The 18,183-nt window shown below is 46.2% G+C and overlaps 8 non-coding genes across 8 annotated transcripts; all 8 read right to left on the reverse strand.

Moving 5' to 3' along the window:
• Nucleotides 1-825: 825 nt before the first annotated feature.
• Nucleotides 826-1,016, reverse strand: LOC130316806 (U2 spliceosomal RNA). Its single transcript, XR_008864031.1, has one exon. It is a non-coding gene; the product is annotated as a U2 spliceosomal RNA (small nuclear RNA).
• A 2,087-nt stretch (nt 1,017-3,103) lies between these two features.
• Nucleotides 3,104-3,294, reverse strand: LOC130316793 (U2 spliceosomal RNA). The gene has a single exon (XR_008864019.1). It is a non-coding gene; the product is annotated as a U2 spliceosomal RNA (small nuclear RNA).
• A 2,098-nt stretch (nt 3,295-5,392) lies between these two features.
• On the reverse strand, nt 5,393-5,583 carry LOC130316805 (U2 spliceosomal RNA). Its single transcript, XR_008864030.1, has one exon. It is a non-coding gene; the product is annotated as a U2 spliceosomal RNA (small nuclear RNA).
• A 2,095-nt stretch (nt 5,584-7,678) lies between these two features.
• On the reverse strand, nt 7,679-7,869 carry LOC130316812 (U2 spliceosomal RNA). Its single transcript, XR_008864033.1, has one exon. It is a non-coding gene; the product is annotated as a U2 spliceosomal RNA (small nuclear RNA).
• Nucleotides 7,870-9,964: 2,095 nt separating this feature from the next.
• On the reverse strand, nt 9,965-10,155 carry LOC130316813 (U2 spliceosomal RNA). The gene has a single exon (XR_008864034.1). It is a non-coding gene; the product is annotated as a U2 spliceosomal RNA (small nuclear RNA).
• A 2,103-nt stretch (nt 10,156-12,258) lies between these two features.
• Nucleotides 12,259-12,449, reverse strand: LOC130316814 (U2 spliceosomal RNA). Its single transcript, XR_008864035.1, has one exon. It is a non-coding gene; the product is annotated as a U2 spliceosomal RNA (small nuclear RNA).
• Nucleotides 12,450-14,541: 2,092 nt separating this feature from the next.
• LOC130316794 (U2 spliceosomal RNA) lies at nt 14,542-14,732 on the reverse strand. The gene has a single exon (XR_008864020.1). It is a non-coding gene; the product is annotated as a U2 spliceosomal RNA (small nuclear RNA).
• A 2,084-nt stretch (nt 14,733-16,816) lies between these two features.
• Nucleotides 16,817-17,007, reverse strand: LOC130316795 (U2 spliceosomal RNA). Its single transcript, XR_008864021.1, has one exon. It is a non-coding gene; the product is annotated as a U2 spliceosomal RNA (small nuclear RNA).
• Between the last annotated feature and the right edge of the window lie 1,176 nt (nt 17,008-18,183).

The raw sequence follows: 18,183 nt of genomic DNA on the forward strand, positions 1-18,183 counted from the left end.
AAGCGACTGTTCAGCGACAGACAAGTCGCATCGGCTGAAAGTAGGCCAGAATGTCAGTCCATGTTGGAGCAGGTTTAGATACAGTCTAAAGCATAGATCTCAAAGTCTGTGCACAGAATTTAGCAAGGGCCTCGCACCTTCTGATGCATCAGGTAGGTGCACAATAGCATAGCCTAACCCTCTGTACTTTGGTCTATATTGATGCGGGACATAGACAGCCAGCTGATGACCAATCCATTAGTGCAATGGATGGCTGGAAGCATTTGTCTTTGCCTTTGCAATACCACAGAAGCAATGCATGGTCAATGTACAGCAATGACACACCTGTGTGAACAGCCAGGAGACCCCCCCCCCCCCCCCCCATGTTATGTTACATAGTTACATAGTTAGTACGGTCGAAAAAAGACATATGTCCATCACGTTCAACCAGGGAATTAAGGGGTAGGGGTGTGGCGCGATATTGGGGAAGGGATGAGATTTTATATTTCTTCATAAGCATTAATCTTATTTTGTCAATTAGGAACATTCAGCACCCACCCGCTATCAAGGCAGCTGCCTATCATGTCATGCCCTACCTGCACAGGTGTGCTGGCTACTCAAATGATCCAATTAAGGAGGCCATTTAGTCAGCAGCAGCAGAAGTCCTGTGCCTGGACGCTCCAACAGGGGCCAGACACAAGCAGAAGCAGAAGCAGCAGAAGCAGCAGCAGCACCACCTTTTGTTTTTTGGCTGCAGCAGCAGCAAGGCCCACAGGGCTGGCTAGCTGGCTAGCCAGCAAGCAGGTAGCAATGAAAGTAGGAATCTTTCTTTTTAACCCTGTAAGGGGGTGGTGCACTGTACCCGAAGATACTGCCATATCAGGTCAATGCATAGGGCGACGGAAGCAAGCTTCGAAATCGGCCCCCGTTCTCAAAAATCCATTTAATATATGGTCCCCAGATAGGGGACGTATCAGATATTAAACTGATAAGAACAGATACTACACTTGATCTTAGCCAAAAGGCCGAGAAGCGATAACCGTGAAAGGGGCGGGCCCAACAAGGTCCCCTTCATGGGCACTATCACTGCTTGCTGTCAGGGAGGCTGCCAGACAATTTTCCATGCACACTCTGGGCTGGGGGGCAGTCAACCACCAGTACACACAGCAGAACCTAAACCCATACCATTATTGCTAAGCAGCAAGACAGGGGCCCATTGCACTCCCACGGGGCCTTTTTAAATGCAATCCATAACCCGGATTTGCCAGGAACCCTTCTTACTCCTCCTACTTGCATGTGACACTGGGCTTAGGATCTGCATAGGAAACACACACACAAGCACACACCTACCTTTGTTGCCTGCAGATGCCTCCTTGGCTGTCCCCAAACGGTATCAAACCAACACCCACGGGAAGCTGTAAGCATAGAGGACATGCCTGCACCCCATTGGACTTACCTGTGTGGGTTAAATCCGGGTTATTTGACAACCTATGGCGGTGATGGTTCTGCTCAGGCAGAGCAGTGCTGATGCTCCTCATAAAGCTGTCGCTGCTGTGAAGGTTCTAGGTGACATCACAAATCCCTTTGGTTACATACACAACAAAGCTGGGTTGTTGTTGTTTACACTCTGCAAGGCCTGTGGAAGTGAGTGACATCATAGCACTGTAGTTCTGAGGGTTCAAGATGGATGCAACAATCTCCTGTTGCTTCTATGAAGGCCGTAATAGACGACATCACCAAACAGCTCCATAGTCACATACACAGCAAAGGAGAGATGTTGTTTACACCTAGTGATGTCAGTGGTATTGAGTGACATCACAGCACAGTGCTAAGGCTCCTGGGCCTGGACACAGCAGCGGCTGCAATATCTCAACGGAGAATACGTTTATATCTATGTGTGTGTGTGCGCATATATATATATATATATATATATATATATATATATATATATTTCTCCGCCGAAATCACTTTTAAACCCATTTCCACCTTTTTTTCCCTTCTCTTCCTCTTACTTTTTTTTCAAGTTTTTTTACGTTTTTCTCCTTTTCGCCTCTTTTCTGGGCGTATTATTCTTCTTTTTCTTCTTTTTTTTCGTCTAATGCATACCCCATCAGTGCAGCAATGCTTATTCAATACCGCCAGCAGATGGAGACACTGGGGGATAATTTTCTAAGGATTTATACTGATTTTTCCTGTCTGAATTTGTCGCACAGAAAGTTGCAGGCCAAATATGTGTGACATTTCTGCGACTTTAGCTTCTAGAGCATTTTTACAACATTATACATAGGTGCTGAATACATAAAAAGCGACTGTTCAGCGACAGACAAGTCGCATCGGCTGAAAGTAGGCCAGAATGTCAGTCCATGTTGGAGCAGGTTTAGATACAGTCTAAAGCATAGATCTCAAAGTCTGTGCACAGAATTTAGCAAGGGCCTCGCACCTTCTGATGCATCAGGTAGGTGCACAATAGCATAGCCTAACCCTCTGTACTTTGGTCTATATTGATGCGGGACATAGACAGCCAGCTGATGACCAATCCATTAGTGCAATGGATGGCTGGAAGCATTTGTCTTTGCCTTTGCAATACCACAGAAGCAATGCATGGTCAATGTACAGCAATGACACACCTGTGTGAACAGCCAGGAGACCCCCCCCCCCCCCATGTTATGTTACATAGTTACATAGTTAGTACGGTCGAAAAAAGACATATGTCCATCACGTTCAACCAGGGAATTAAGGGGTAGGGGTGTGGCGCGATATTGGGGAAGGGATGAGATTTTATATTTCTTCATAAGCATTAATCTTATTTTGTCAATTAGGAACATTCAGCACCCACCCGCTATCAAGGCAGCTGCCTATCATGTCATGCCCTACCTGCACAGGTGTGCTGGCTACTCAAATGATCCAATTAAGGAGGCCATTTAGTCAGCAGCAGCAGAAGTCCTGTGCCTGGACGCTCCAACAGGGGCCAGACACAAGCAGAAGCAGAAGCAGCAGAAGCAGCAGCAGCACCACCTTTTGTTTTTTGGCTGCAGCAGCAGCAAGGCCCACAGGGCTGGCTAGCTGGCTAGCCAGCAAGCAGGTAGCAATGAAAGTAGGAATCTTTCTTTTTAACCCTGTAAGGGGGTGGTGCACTGTACCCGAAGATACTGCCATATCGGGTCAATGCATAGGGCGACGGAAGCAAGCTTCGAAATCGGCCCCCGTTCTCAAAAATCCATTTAATATATGGTCCCCAGATAGGGGACGTATCAGATATTAAACTGATAAGAACAGATACTACACTTGATCTTAGCCAAAAGGCCGAGAAGCGATAACCGTGAAAGGGGCGGGCCCAACAAGGTCCCCTTCATGGGCACTATCACTGCTTGCTGTCAGGGAGGCTGCCAGACAATTTTCCATGCACACTCTGGGCTGGGGGGCAGTCAACCACCAGTACACACAGCAGAACCTAAACCCATACCATTATTGCTAAGCAGCAAGACAGGGGCCCATTGCACTCCCACGGGGCCTTTTTAAATGCAATCCATAACCCGGATTTGCCAGGAACCCTTCTTACTCCTCCTACTTGCATGTGACACTGGGCTTAGGATCTGCATAGGAAACACACACACAAGCACACACCTACCTTTGTTGCCTGCAGATGCCTCCTTGGCTGTCCCCAAACGGTATCAAACCAACACCCACGGGAAGCTGTAAGCATAGAGGACATGCCTGCACCCCATTGGACTTACCTGTGTGGGTTAAATCCGGGTTATTTGACAACCTATGGCGGTGATGGTTCTGCTCAGGCAGAGCAGTGCTGATGCTCCTCATAAAGCTGTCGCTGCTGTGAAGGTTCTAGGTGACATCACAAATCCCTATGGTTACATACACAACAAAGCTGGGTTGTTGTTGTTTACACTCTGCAAGGCCTGTGGAAGTGAGTGACATCATAGCACTGTAGTTCTGAGGGTTCAAGATGGATGCAACAATCTCCTGTTGCTTCTATGAAGGCCGTAATAGACGACATCACCAAACAGCTCCATAGTCACATACACAGCAAAGGAGAGATGTTGTTTACACCTAGTGATGTCAGTGGTATTGAGTGACATCACAGCACAGTGCTAAGGCTCCTGGGCCTGGACACAGCAGCGGCTGCAATATCTCAACGGAGAATACGTTTATATCTATGTGTGTGTGTGCGCATATATATATATATATATATATATATATATATATATATATATATATATATTCTCCGCCGAAATCACTTTTAAACCCATTTCCACCTTTTTTTCCCTTCTCTTCCTCTTACTTTTTTTTCACGTTTTTTTACGTTTTTCTCCTTTTCGCCTCTTTTCTGGGCGTATTATTCTTCTTTTTCTTCTTTTTTTTCGTCTAATGCATACCCCATCAGTGCAGCAATGCTTATTCAATACCGCCAGCAGATGGAGACACTGGGGGATAATTTTCTAAGGATTTATACTGATTTTTCCTGTCTGAATTTGTCGCACAGAAAGTTGCAGGCCAAATATGTGTGACATTTCTGCGACTTTAGCTTCTAGAGCATTTTTACAACATTATACATAGGTGCTGAATACATAAAAAGCGACTGTTCAGCGACAGACAAGTCGCATCGGCTGAAAGTAGGCCAGAATGTCAGTCCATGTTGGAGCAGGTTTAGATACAGTCTAAAGCATAGATCTCAAAGTCTGTGCACAGAATTTAGCAAGGGCCTCGCACCTTCTGATGCATCAGGTAGGTGCACAATAGCATAGCCTAACCCTCTGTACTTTGGTCTATATTGATGCGGGACATAGACAGCCAGCTGATGACCAATCCATTAGTGCAATGGATGGCTGGAAGCATTTGTCTTTGCCTTTGCAATACCACAGAAGCAATGCATGGTCAATGTACAGCAATGACACACCTGTGTGAACAGCCAGGAGACCCCCCCCCCCCCCCCCCATGTTATGTTACATAGTTACATAGTTAGTACGGTCGAAAAAAGACATATGTCCATCACGTTCAACCAGGGAATTAAGGGGTAGGGGTGTGGCGCGATATTGGGGAAGGGATGAGATTTTATATTTCTTCATAAGCATTAATCTTATTTTGTCAATTAGGAACATTCAGCACCCACCCGCTATCAAGGCAGCTGCCTATCATGTCATGCCCTACCTGCACAGGTGTGCTGGCTACTCAAATGATCCAATTAAGGAGGCCATTTAGTCAGCAGCAGCAGAAGTCCTGTGCCTGGACGCTCCAACAGGGGCCAGACACAAGCAGAAGCAGAAGCAGCAGAAGCAGCAGCAGCACCACCTTTTGTTTTTTGGCTGCAGCAGCAGCAAGGCCCACAGGGCTGGCTAGCTGGCTAGCCAGCAAGCAGGTAGCAATGAAAGTAGGAATCTTTCTTTTTAACCCTGTAAGGGGGTGGTGCACTGTACCCGAAGATACTGCCATATCGGGTCAATGCATAGGGCGACGGAAGCAAGCTTCGAAATCGGCCCCCGTTCTCAAAAATCCATTTAATATATGGTCCCCAGATAGGGGACGTATCAGATATTAAACTGATAAGAACAGATACTACACTTGATCTTAGCCAAAAGGCCGAGAAGCGATAACCGTGAAAGGGGCGGGCCCAACAAGGTCCCCTTCATGGGCACTATCACTGCTTGCTGTCAGGGAGGCTGCCAGACAATTTTCCATGCACACTCTGGGCTGGGGGGCAGTCAACCACCAGTACACACAGCAGAACCTAAACCCATACCATTATTGCTAAGCAGCAAGACAGGGGCCCATTGCACTCCCACGGGGCCTTTTTAAATGCAATCCATAACCCGGATTTGCCAGGAACCCTTCTTACTCCTCCTACTTGCATGTGACACTGGGCTTAGGATCTGCATAGGAAACACACACACAAGCACACACCTACCTTTGTTGCCTGCAGATGCCTCCTTGGCTGTCCCCAAACGGTATCAAACCAACACCCACGGGAAGCTGTAAGCATAGAGGACATGCCTGCACCCCATTGGACTTACCTGTGTGGGTTAAATCCGGGTTATTTGACAACCTCTGGCGGTGATGGTTCTGCTCAGGCAGAGCAGTGCTGATGCTCCTCATAAAGCTGTCGCTGCTGTGAAGGTTCTAGGTGACATCACAAATCCCTTTGGTTACATACACAACAAAGCTGGGTTGTTGTTGTTTACACTCTGCAAGGCCTGTGGAAGTGAGTGACATCATAGCACTGTAGTTCTGAGGGTTCAAGATGGATGCAACAATCTCCTGTTGCTTCTATGAAGGCCGTAATAGACGACATCACCAAACAGCTCCATAGTCACATACACAGCAAAGGAGAGATGTTGTTTACACCTAGTGATGTCAGTGGTATTGAGTGACATCACAGCACAGTGCTAAGGCTCCTGGGCCTGGACACAGCAGCGGCTGCAATATCTCAACGGAGAATACGTTTATATCTATGTGTGTGTGTGCGCATATATATATATATATATATATATATATATATATATATATATATATTCTCCGCCGAAATCACTTTTAAACCCATTTCCACCTTTTTTTCCCTTCTCTTCCTCTTACTTTTTTTTCACGTTTTTTTACGTTTTTCTCCTTTTCGCCTCTTTTCTGGGCGTATTATTCTTCTTTTTCTTCTTTTTTTTCGTCTAATGCATACCCCATCAGTGCAGCAATGCTTATTCAATACCGCCAGCAGATGGAGACACTGGGGGATAATTTTCTAAGGATTTATACTGATTTTTCCTGTCTGAATTTGTCGCACAGAAAGTTGCAGGCCAAATATGTGTGACATTTCTGCGACTTTAGCTTCTAGAGCATTTTTACAACATTATACATAGGTGCTGAATACATAAAAAGCGACTGTTCAGCGACAGACAAGTCGCATCGGCTGAAAGTAGGCCAGAATGTCAGTCCATGTTGGAGCAGGTTTAGATACAGTCTAAAGCATAGATCTCAAAGTCTGTGCACAGAATTTAGCAAGGGCCTCGCACCTTCTGATGCATCAGGTAGGTGCACAATAGCATAGCCTAACCCTCTGTACTTTGGTCTATATTGATGCGGGACATAGACAGCCAGCTGATGACCAATCCATTAGTGCAATGGATGGCTGGAAGCATTTGTCTTTGCCTTTGCAATACCACAGAAGCAATGCATGGTCAATGTACAGCAATGACACACCTGTGTGAACAGCCAGGAGACCCCCCCCCCCCCCCCCCCATGTTATGTTACATAGTTACATAGTTAGTACGGTCGAAAAAAGACATATGTCCATCACGTTCAACCAGGGAATTAAGGGGTAGGGGTGTGGCGCGATATTGGGGAAGGGATGAGATTTTATATTTCTTCATAAGCATTAATCTTATTTTGTCAATTAGGAACATTCAGCACCCACCCGCTATCAAGGCAGCTGCCTATCATGTCATGCCCTACCTGCACAGGTGTGCTGGCTACTCAAATGATCCAATTAAGGAGGCCATTTAGTCAGCAGCAGCAGAAGTCCTGTGCCTGGACGCTCCAACAGGGGCCAGACACAAGCAGAAGCAGAAGCAGCAGAAGCAGCAGCAGCACCACCTTTTGTTTTTTGGCTGCAGCAGCAGCAAGGCCCACAGGGCTGGCTAGCTGGCTAGCCAGCAAGCAGGTAGCAATGAAAGTAGGAATCTTTCTTTTTAACCCTGTAAGGGGGTGGTGCACTGTACCCGAAGATACTGCCATATCGGGTCAATGCATAGGGCGACGGAAGCAAGCTTCGAAATCGGCCCCCGTTCTCAAAAATCCATTTAATATATGGTCCCCAGATAGGGGACGTATCAGATATTAAACTGATAAGAACAGATACTACACTTGATCTTAGCCAAAAGGCCGAGAAGCGATAACCGTGAAAGGGGCGGGCCCAACAAGGTCCCCTTCATGGGCACTATCACTGCTTGCTGTCAGGGAGGCTGCCAGACAATTTTCCATGCACACTCTGGGCTGGGGGGCAGTCAACCACCAGTACACACAGCAGAACCTAAACCCATACCATTATTGCTAAGCAGCAAGACAGGGGCCCATTGCACTCCCACGGGGCCTTTTTAAATGCAATCCATAACCCGGATTTGCCAGGAACCCTTCTTACTCCTCCTACTTGCATGTGACACTGGGCTTAGGATCTGCATAGGAAACACACACACAAGCACACACCTACCTTTGTTGCCTGCAGATGCCTCCTTGGCTGTCCCCAAACGGTATCAAACCAACACCCACGGGAAGCTGTAAGCATAGAGGACATGCCTGCACCCCATTGGACTTACCTGTGTGGGTTAAATCCGGGTTATTTGACAACCTATGGCGGTGATGGTTCTGCTCAGGCAGAGCAGTGCTGATGCTCCTCATAAAGCTGTCGCTGCTGTGAAGGTTCTAGGTGACATCACAAATCCCTTTGGTTACATACACAACAAAGCTGGGTTGTTGTTGTTTACACTCTGCAAGGCCTGTGGAAGTGAGTGACATCATAGCACTGTAGTTCTGAGGGTTCAAGATGGATGCAACAATCTCCTGTTGCTTCTATGAAGGCCGTAATAGACGACATCACCAAACAGCTCCATAGTCACATACACAGCAAAGGAGAGATGTTGTTTACACCTAGTGATGTCAGTGGTATTGAGTGACATCACAGCACAGTGCTAAGGCTCCTGGGCCTGGACACAGCAGCGGCTGCAATATCTCAACGGAGAATACGTTTATATCTATGTGTGTGTGTGCGCATATATATATATATATATATATATATATATATATATATATATATATTTCTCCGCCGAAATCACTTTTAAACCCATTTCCACCTTTTTTTCCCTTCTCTTCCTCTTACTTTTTTTTCAAGTTTTTTTACATTTTTCTCCTTTTCGCCTCTTTTCTGGGCGTATTATTCTTCTTTTTCTTCTTTTTTTTCGTCTAATGCATACCCCATCAGTGCAGCAATGCTTATTCAATACCGCCAGCAGATGGAGACACTGGGGGATAATTTTCTAAGGATTTATACTGATTTTTCCTGTCTGAATTTGTCGCACAGAAAGTTGCAGGCCAAATATGTGTGACATTTCTGCGACTTTAGCTTCTAGAGCATTTTTACAACATTATACATAGGTGCTGAATACATAAAAAGCGACTGTTCAGCGACAGACAAGTCGCATCGGCTGAAAGTAGGCCAGAATGTCAGTCCATGTTGGAGCAGGTTTAGATACAGTCTAAAGCATAGATCTCAAAGTCTGTGCACAGAATTTAGCAAGGGCCTCGCACCTTCTGATGCATCAGGTAGGTGCACAATAGCATAGCCTAACCCTCTGTACTTTGGTCTATATTGATGCGGGACATAGACAGCCAGCTGATGACCAATCCATTAGTGCAATGGATGGCTGGAAGCATTTGTCTTTGCCTTTGCAATACCACAGAAGCAATGCATGGTCAATGTACAGCAATGACACACCTGTGTGAACAGCCAGGAGACCCCCCCCCCCCCCCCCCATGTTATGTTACATAGTTACATAGTTAGTACGGTCGAAAAAAGACATATGTCCATCACGTTCAACCAGGGAATTAAGGGGTAGGGGTGTGGCGCGATATTGGGGAAGGGATGAGATTTTATATTTCTTCATAAGCATTAATCTTATTTTGTCAATTAGGAACATTCAGCACCCACCCGCTATCAAGGCAGCTGCCTATCATGTCATGCCCTACCTGCACAGGTGTGCTGGCTACTCAAATGATCCAATTAAGGAGGCCATTTAGTCAGCAGCAGCAGAAGTCCTGTGCCTGGACGCTCCAACAGGGGCCAGACACAAGCAGAAGCAGAAGCAGCAGAAGCAGCAGCAGCACCACCTTTTGTTTTTTGGCTGCAGCAGCAGCAAGGCCCACAGGGCTGGCTAGCTGGCTAGCCAGCAAGCAGGTAGCAATGAAAGTAGGAATCTTTCTTTTTAACCCTGTAAGGGGGTGGTGCACTGTACCCGAAGATACTGCCATATCGGGTCAATGCATAGGGCGACGGAAGCAAGCTTCGAAATCGGCCCCCGTTCTCAAAAATCCATTTAATATATGGTCCCCAGATAGGGGACGTATCAGATATTAAACTGATAAGAACAGATACTACACTTGATCTTAGCCAAAAGGCCGAGAAGCGATAACCGTGAAAGGGGCGGGCCCAACAAGGTCCCCTTCATGGGCACTATCACTGCTTGCTGTCAGGGAGGCTGCCAGACAATTTTCCATGCACACTCTGGGCTGGGGGGCAGTCAACCACCAGTACACACAGCAGAACCTAAACCCATACCATTATTGCTAAGCAGCAAGACAGGGGCCCATTGCACTCCCACGGGGCCTTTTTAAATGCAATCCATAACCCGGATTTGCCAGGAACCCTTCTTACTCCTCCTACTTGCATGTGACACTGGGCTTAGGATCTGCATAGGAAACACACACACAAGCACACACCTACCTTTGTTGCCTGCAGATGCCTCCTTGGCTGTCCCCAAACGGTATCAAACCAACACCCACGGGAAGCTGTAAGCATAGAGGACATGCCTGCACCCCATTGGACTTACCTGTGTGGGTTAAATCCGGGTTATTTGACAACCTATGGCGGTGATGGTTCTGCTCAGGCAGAGCAGTGCTGATGCTCCTCATAAAGCTGTCGCTGCTGTGAAGGTTCTAGGTGACATCACAAATCCCTTTGGTTACATACACAACAAAGCTGGGTTGTTGTTGTTTACACTCTGCAAGGCCTGTGGAAGTGAGTGACATCATAGCACTGTAGTTCTGAGGGTTCAAGATGGATGCAACAATCTCCTGTTGCTTCTATGAAGGCCGTAATAGACGACATCACCAAACAGCTCCATAGTCACATACACAGCAAAGGAGAGATGTTGTTTACACCTAGTGATGTCAGTGGTATTGAGTGACATCACAGCACAGTGCTAAGGCTCCTGGGCCTGGACACAGCAGCGGCTGCAATATCTCAACGGAGAATACGTTTATATCTATGTGTGTGTGTGCGCATATATATATATATATATATATATATATATATATATATATATATATATATATATTTCTCCGCCGAAATCACTTTTAAACCCATTTCCACCTTTTTTTCCCTTCTCTTCCTCTTACTTTTTTTTCACGTTTTTTTACGTTTTTCTCCTTTTCGCCTCTTTTCTGGGCGTATTATTCTTCTTTTTCTTCTTTTTTTTCGTCTAATGCATACCCCATCAGTGCAGCAATGCTTATTCAATACCGCCAGCAGATGGAGACACTGGGGGATAATTTTCTAAGGATTTATACTGATTTTTCCTGTCTGAATTTGTCGCACAGAAAGTTGCAGGCCAAATATGTGTGACATTTCTGCGACTTTAGCTTCTAGAGCATTTTTACAACATTATACATAGGTGCTGAATACATAAAAAGCGACTGTTCAGCGACAGACAAGTCGCATCGGCTGAAAGTAGGCCAGAATGTCAGTCCATGTTGGAGCAGGTTTAGATACAGTCTAAAGCATAGATCTCAAAGTCTGTGCACAGAATTTAGCAAGGGCCTCGCACCTTCTGATGCATCAGGTAGGTGCACAATAGCATAGCCTAACCCTCTGTACTTTGGTCTATATTGATGCGGGACATAGACAGCCAGCTGATGACCAATCCATTAGTGCAATGGATGGCTGGAAGCATTTGTCTTTGCCTTTGCAATACCACAGAAGCAATGCATGGTCAATGTACAGCAATGACACACCTGTGTGAACAGCCAGGAGACCCCCCCCCCCCCCCCCCATGTTATGTTACATAGTTACATAGTTAGTACGGTCGAAAAAAGACATATGTCCATCACGTTCAACCAGGGAATTAAGGGGTAGGGGTGTGGCGCGATATTGGGGAAGGGATGAGATTTTATATTTCTTCATAAGCATTAATCTTATTTTGTCAATTAGGAACATTCAGCACCCACCCGCTATCAAGGCAGCTGCCTATCATGTCATGCCCTACCTGCACAGGTGTGCTGGCTACTCAAATGATCCAATTAAGGAGGCCATTTAGTCAGCAGCAGCAGAAGTCCTGTGCCTGGACGCTCCAACAGGGGCCAGACACAAGCAGAAGCAGAAGCAGCAGAAGCAGCAGCAGCACCACCTTTTGTTTTTTGGCTGCAGCAGCAGCAAGGCCCACAGGGCTGGCTAGCTGGCTAGCCAGCAAGCAGGTAGCAATGAAAGTAGGAATCTTTCTTTTTAACCCTGTAAGGGGGTGGTGCACTGTACCCGAAGATACTGCCATATCGGGTCAATGCATAGGGCGACGGAAGCAAGCTTCGAAATCGGCCCCCGTTCTCAAAAATCCATTTAATATATGGTCCCCAGATAGGGGACGTATCAGATATTAAACTGATAAGAACAGATACTACACTTGATCTTAGCCAAAAGGCCGAGAAGCGATAACCGTGAAAGGGGCGGGCCCAACAAGGTCCCCTTCATGGGCACTATCACTGCTTGCTGTCAGGGAGGCTGCCAGACAATTTTCCATGCACACTCTGGGCTGGGGGGCAGTCAACCACCAGTACACACAGCAGAACCTAAACCCATACCATTATTGCTAAGCAGCAAGACAGGGGCCCATTGCACTCCCACGGGGCCTTTTTAAATGCAATCCATAACCCGGATTTGCCAGGAACCCTTCTTACTCCTCCTACTTGCATGTGACACTGGGCTTAGGATCTGCATAGGAAACACACACACAAGCACACACCTACCTTTGTTGCCTGCAGATGCCTCCTTGGCTGTCCCCAAACGGTATCAAACCAACACCCACGGGAAGCTGTAAGCATAGAGGACATGCCTGCACCCCATTGGACTTACCTGTGTGGGTTAAATCCGGGTTATTTGACAACCTATGGCGGTGATGGTTCTGCTCAGGCAGAGCAGTGCTGATGCTCCTCATAAAGCTGTCGCTGCTGTGAAGGTTCTAGGTGACATCACAAATCCCTTTGGTTACATACACAACAAAGCTGGGTTGTTGTTGTTTACACTCTGCAAGGCCTGTGGAAGTGAGTGACATCATAGCACTGTAGTTCTGAGGGTTCAAGATGGATGCAACAATCTCCTGTTGCTTCTATGAAGGCCGTAATAGACGACATCACCAAACAGCTCCATAGTCACATACACAGCAAAGGAGAGATGTTGTTTACACCTAGTGATGTCAGTGGTATTGAGTGACATCACAGCACAGTGCTAAGGCTCCTGGGCCTGGACACAGCAGCGGCTGCAATATCTCAACGGAGAATACGTTTATATCTATGTGTGTGTGTGCGCATATATATATATATATATATATATATATATATATATATATTTCTCCGCCGAAATCACTTTTAAACCCATTTCCACCTTTTTTTCCCTTCTCTTCCTCTTACTTTTTTTTCACGTTTTTTTACGTTTTTCTCCTTTTCGCCTCTTTTCTGGGCGTATTATTCTTCTTTTTCTTCTTTTTTTTCGTCTAATGCATACCCCATCAGTGCAGCAATGCTTATTCAATACCGCCAGCAGATGGAGACACTGGGGGATAATTTTCTAAGGATTTATACTGATTTTTCCTGTCTGAATTTGTCGCACAGAAAGTTGCAGGCCAAATATGTGTGACATTTCTGCGACTTTAGCTTCTAGAGCATTTTTACAACATTATACATAGGTGCTGAATACATAAAAAGCGACTGTTCAGCGACAGACAAGTCGCATCGGCTGAAAGTAGGCCAGAATGTCAGTCCATGTTGGAGCAGGTTTAGATACAGTCTAAAGCATAGATCTCAAAGTCTGTGCACAGAATTTAGCAAGGGCCTCGCACCTTCTGATGCATCAGGTAGGTGCACAATAGCATAGCCTAACCCTCTGTACTTTGGTCTATATTGATGCGGGACATAGACAGCCAGCTGATGACCAATCCATTAGTGCAATGGATGGCTGGAAGCATTTGTCTTTGCCTTTGCAATACCACAGAAGCAATGCATGGTCAATGTACAGCAATGACACACCTGTGTGAACAGCCAGGAGACCCCCCCCCCCCCCCCCCCCCATGTTATGTTACATAGTTACATAGTTAGTACGGTCGAAAAAAGACATATGTCCATCACGTTCAACCAGGGAATTAAGGGGTAGGGGTGTGGCGCGATATTGGGGAAGGGATGAGATTTTATATTTCTTCATAAGCATTAATCTTATTTTGTCAATTAGGAACATTCAGCACCCACGCGCTATCAAGGCAGCTGCCTATCATGTCATGCCCTACCTGCACAGGTGTGCTGGCTACTCAAATGATCCAATTAAGGAGGCCATTTAGTCAGCAGCAGCAGAAGTCCTGTGCCTGGACGCTCCAACAGGGGCCAGACACAAGCAGAAGCAGAAGCAGCAGAAGCAGCAGCAGCACCACCTTTTGTTTTTTGGCTGCAGCAGCAGCAAGGCCCACAGGGCTGGCTAGCTGGCTAGCCAGCAAGCAGGTAGCAATGAAAGTAGGAATCTTTCTTTTTAACCCTGTAAGGGGGTGGTGCACTGTACCCGAAGATACTGCCATATCGGGTCAATGCATAGGGCGACGGAAGCAAGCTTCGAAATCGGCCCCCGTTCTCAAAAATCCATTTAATATATGGTCCCCAGATAGGGGACGTATCAGATATTAAACTGATAAGAACAGATACTACACTTGATCTTAGCCAAAAGGCCGAGAAGCGATAACCGTGAAAGGGGCGGGCCCAACAAGGTCCCCTTCATGGGCACTATCACTGCTTGCTGTCAGGGAGGCTGCCAGACAATTTTCCATGCACACTCTGGGCTGGGGGGCAGTCAACCACCAGTACACACAGCAGAACCTAAACCCATACCATTATTGCTAAGCAGCAAGACAGGGGCCCATTGCACTCCCACGGGGCCTTTTTAAATGCAATCCATAACCCGGATTTGCCAGGAACCCTTCTTACTCCTCCTACTTGCATGTGACACTGGGCTTAGGATCTGCATAGGAAACACACACACAAGCACACACCTACCTTTGTTGCCTGCAGATGCCTCCTTGGCTGTCCCCAAACGGTATCAAACCAACACCCACGGGAAGCTGTAAGCATAGAGGACATGCCTGCACCCCATTGGACTTACCTGTGTGGGTTAAATCCGGGTTATTTGACAACCTATGGCGGTGATGGTTCTGCTCAGGCAGAGCAGTGCTGATGCTCCTCATAAAGCTGTCGCTGCTGTGAAGGTTCTAGGTGACATCACAAATCCCTTTGGTTACATACACAACAAAGCTGGGTTGTTGTTGTTTACACTCTGCAAGGCCTGTGGAAGTGAGTGACATCATAGCACTGTAGTTCTGAGGGTTCAAGATGGATGCAACAATCTCCTGTTGCTTCTATGAAGGCCGTAATAGACGACATCACCAAACAGCTCCATAGTCACATACACAGCAAAGGAGAGATGTTGTTTACACCTAGTGATGTCAGTGGTATTGAGTGACATCACAGCACAGTGCTAAGGCTCCTGGGCCTGGACACAGCAGCGGCTGCAATATCTCAACGGAGAATACGTTTATATCTATGTGTGTGTGTGCGCATATATATATATATATATATATATATATATATATATATATATATATTTCTCCGCCGAAATCACTTTTAAACCCATTTCCACCTTTTTTTCCCTTCTCTTCCTCTTACTTTTTTTTCACGTTTTTTTACGTTTTTCTCCTTTTCGCCTCTTTTCTGGGCGTATTATTCTTCTTTTTCTTCTTTTTTTTCGTCTAATGCATACCCCATCAGTGCAGCAATGCTTATTCAATACCGCCAGCAGATGGAGACACTGGGGGATAATTTTCTAAGGATTTATACTGATTTTTCCTGTCTGAATTTGTCGCACAGAAAGTTGCAGGCCAAATATGTGTGACATTTCTGCGACTTTAGCTTCTAGAGCATTTTTACAACATTATACATAGGTGCTGAATACATAAAAAGCGACTGTTCAGCGACAGACAAGTCGCATCGGCTGAAAGTAGGCCAGAATGTCAGTCCATGTTGGAGCAGGTTTAGATACAGTCTAAAGCATAGATCTCAAAGTCTGTGCACAGAATTTAGCAAGGGCCTCGCACCTTCTGATGCATCAGGTAGGTGCACAATAGCATAGCCTAACCCTCTGTACTTTGGTCTATATTGATGCGGGACATAGACAGCCAGCTGATGACCAATCCATTAGTGCAATGGATGGCTGGAAGCATTTGTCTTTGCCTTTGCAATACCACAGAAGCAATGCATGGTCAATGTACAGCAATGACACACCTGTGTGAACAGCCAGGAGACCCCCCCATGTTATGTTACATAGTTACATAGTTAGTACGGTCGAAAAAAGACATATGTCCATCACGTTCAACCAGGGAATTAAGGGGTAGGGGTGTGGCGCGATATTGGGGAAGGGATGAGATTTTATATTTCTTCATAAGCATTAATCTTATTTTGTCAATTAGGAACATTCAGCACCCACCCGCTATCAAGGCAGCTGCCTATCATGTCATGCCCTACCTGCACAGGTGTGCTGGCTACTCAAATGATCCAATTAAGGAGGCCATTTAGTCAGCAGCAGCAGAAGTCCTGTGCCTGGACGCTCCAACAGGGGCCAGACACAAGCAGAAGCAGAAGCAGCAGAAGCAGCAGCAGCACCACCTTTTGTTTTTTGGCTGCAGCAGCAGCAAGGCCCACAGGGCTGGCTAGCTGGCTAGCCAGCAAGCAGGTAGCAATGAAAGTAGGAATCTTTCTTTTTAACCCTGTAAGGGGGTGGTGCACTGTACCCGAAGATACTGCCATATCGGGTCAATGCATAGGGCGACGGAAGCAAGCTTCGAAATCGGCCCCCGTTCTCAAAAATCCATTTAATATATGGTCCCCAGATAGGGGACGTATCAGATATTAAACTGATAAGAACAGATACTACACTTGATCTTAGCCAAAAGGCCGAGAAGCGATAACCGTGAAAGGGGCGGGCCCAACAAGGTCCCCTTCATGGGCACTATCACTGCTTGCTGTCAGGGAGGCTGCCAGACAATTTTCCATGCACACTCTGGGCTGGGGGGCAGTCAACCACCAGTACACACAGCAGAACCTAAACCCATACCATTATTGCTAAGCAGCAAGACAGGGGCCCATTGCACTCCCACGGGGCCTTTTTAAATGCAATCCATAACCCGGATTTGCCAGGAACCCTTCTTACTCCTCCTACTTGCATGTGACACTGGGCTTAGGATCTGCATAGGAAACACACACACAAGCACACACCTACCTTTGTTGCCTGCAGATGCCTCCTTGGCTGTCCCCAAACGGTATCAAACCAACACCCACGGGAAGCTGTAAGCATAGAGGACATGCCTGCACCCCATTGGACTTACCTGTGTGGGTTAAATCCGGGTTATTTGACAACCTATGGCGGTGATGGTTCTGCTCAGGCAGAGCAGTGCTGATGCTCCTCATAAAGCTGTCGCTGCTGTGAAGGTTCTAGGTGACATCACAAATCCCTTTGGTTACATACACAACAAAGCTGGGTTGTTGTTGTTTACACTCTGCAAGGCCTGTGGAAGTGAGTGACATCATAGCACTGTAGTTCTGAGGGTTCAAGATGGATGCAACAATCTCCTGTTGCTTCTATGAAGGCCGTAATAGACGACATCACCAAACAGCTCCATAGTCACATACACAGCAAAGGAGAGATGTTGTTTACACCTAGTGATGTCAGTGGTATTGAGTGACATCACAGCACAGTGCTAAGGCTCCTGGGCCTGGACACAGCAGCGGCTGCAATATCTCAACGGAGAATACGTTTATATCTATGTGTGTGTGTGCGCATATATATATATATATATATATATATATATATATATATATATATATTTCTCCGCCGAAATCACTTTTAAACCCATTTCCACCTTTTTTTCCCTTCTCTTCCTCTTACTTTTTTTTCACGTTTTTTTACGTTTTTCTCCTTTTCGCCTCTTTTCTGGGCGTATTATTCTTCTTTTTCTTCTTTTTTTTCGTCTAATGCATACCCCATCAGTGCAGCAATGCTTATTCAATACCGCCAGCAGATGGAGACACTGGGGGATAATTTTCTAAGGATTTATACTGATTTTTCCTGTCTGAATTTGTCGC

The sequence above is a fragment of the Hyla sarda genome, unplaced genomic scaffold, assembly GCF_029499605.1.
Source record: "Hyla sarda isolate aHylSar1 unplaced genomic scaffold, aHylSar1.hap1 scaffold_1960, whole genome shotgun sequence".
NCBI lineage: Eukaryota > Metazoa > Chordata > Amphibia > Anura > Hylidae > Hyla > Hyla sarda.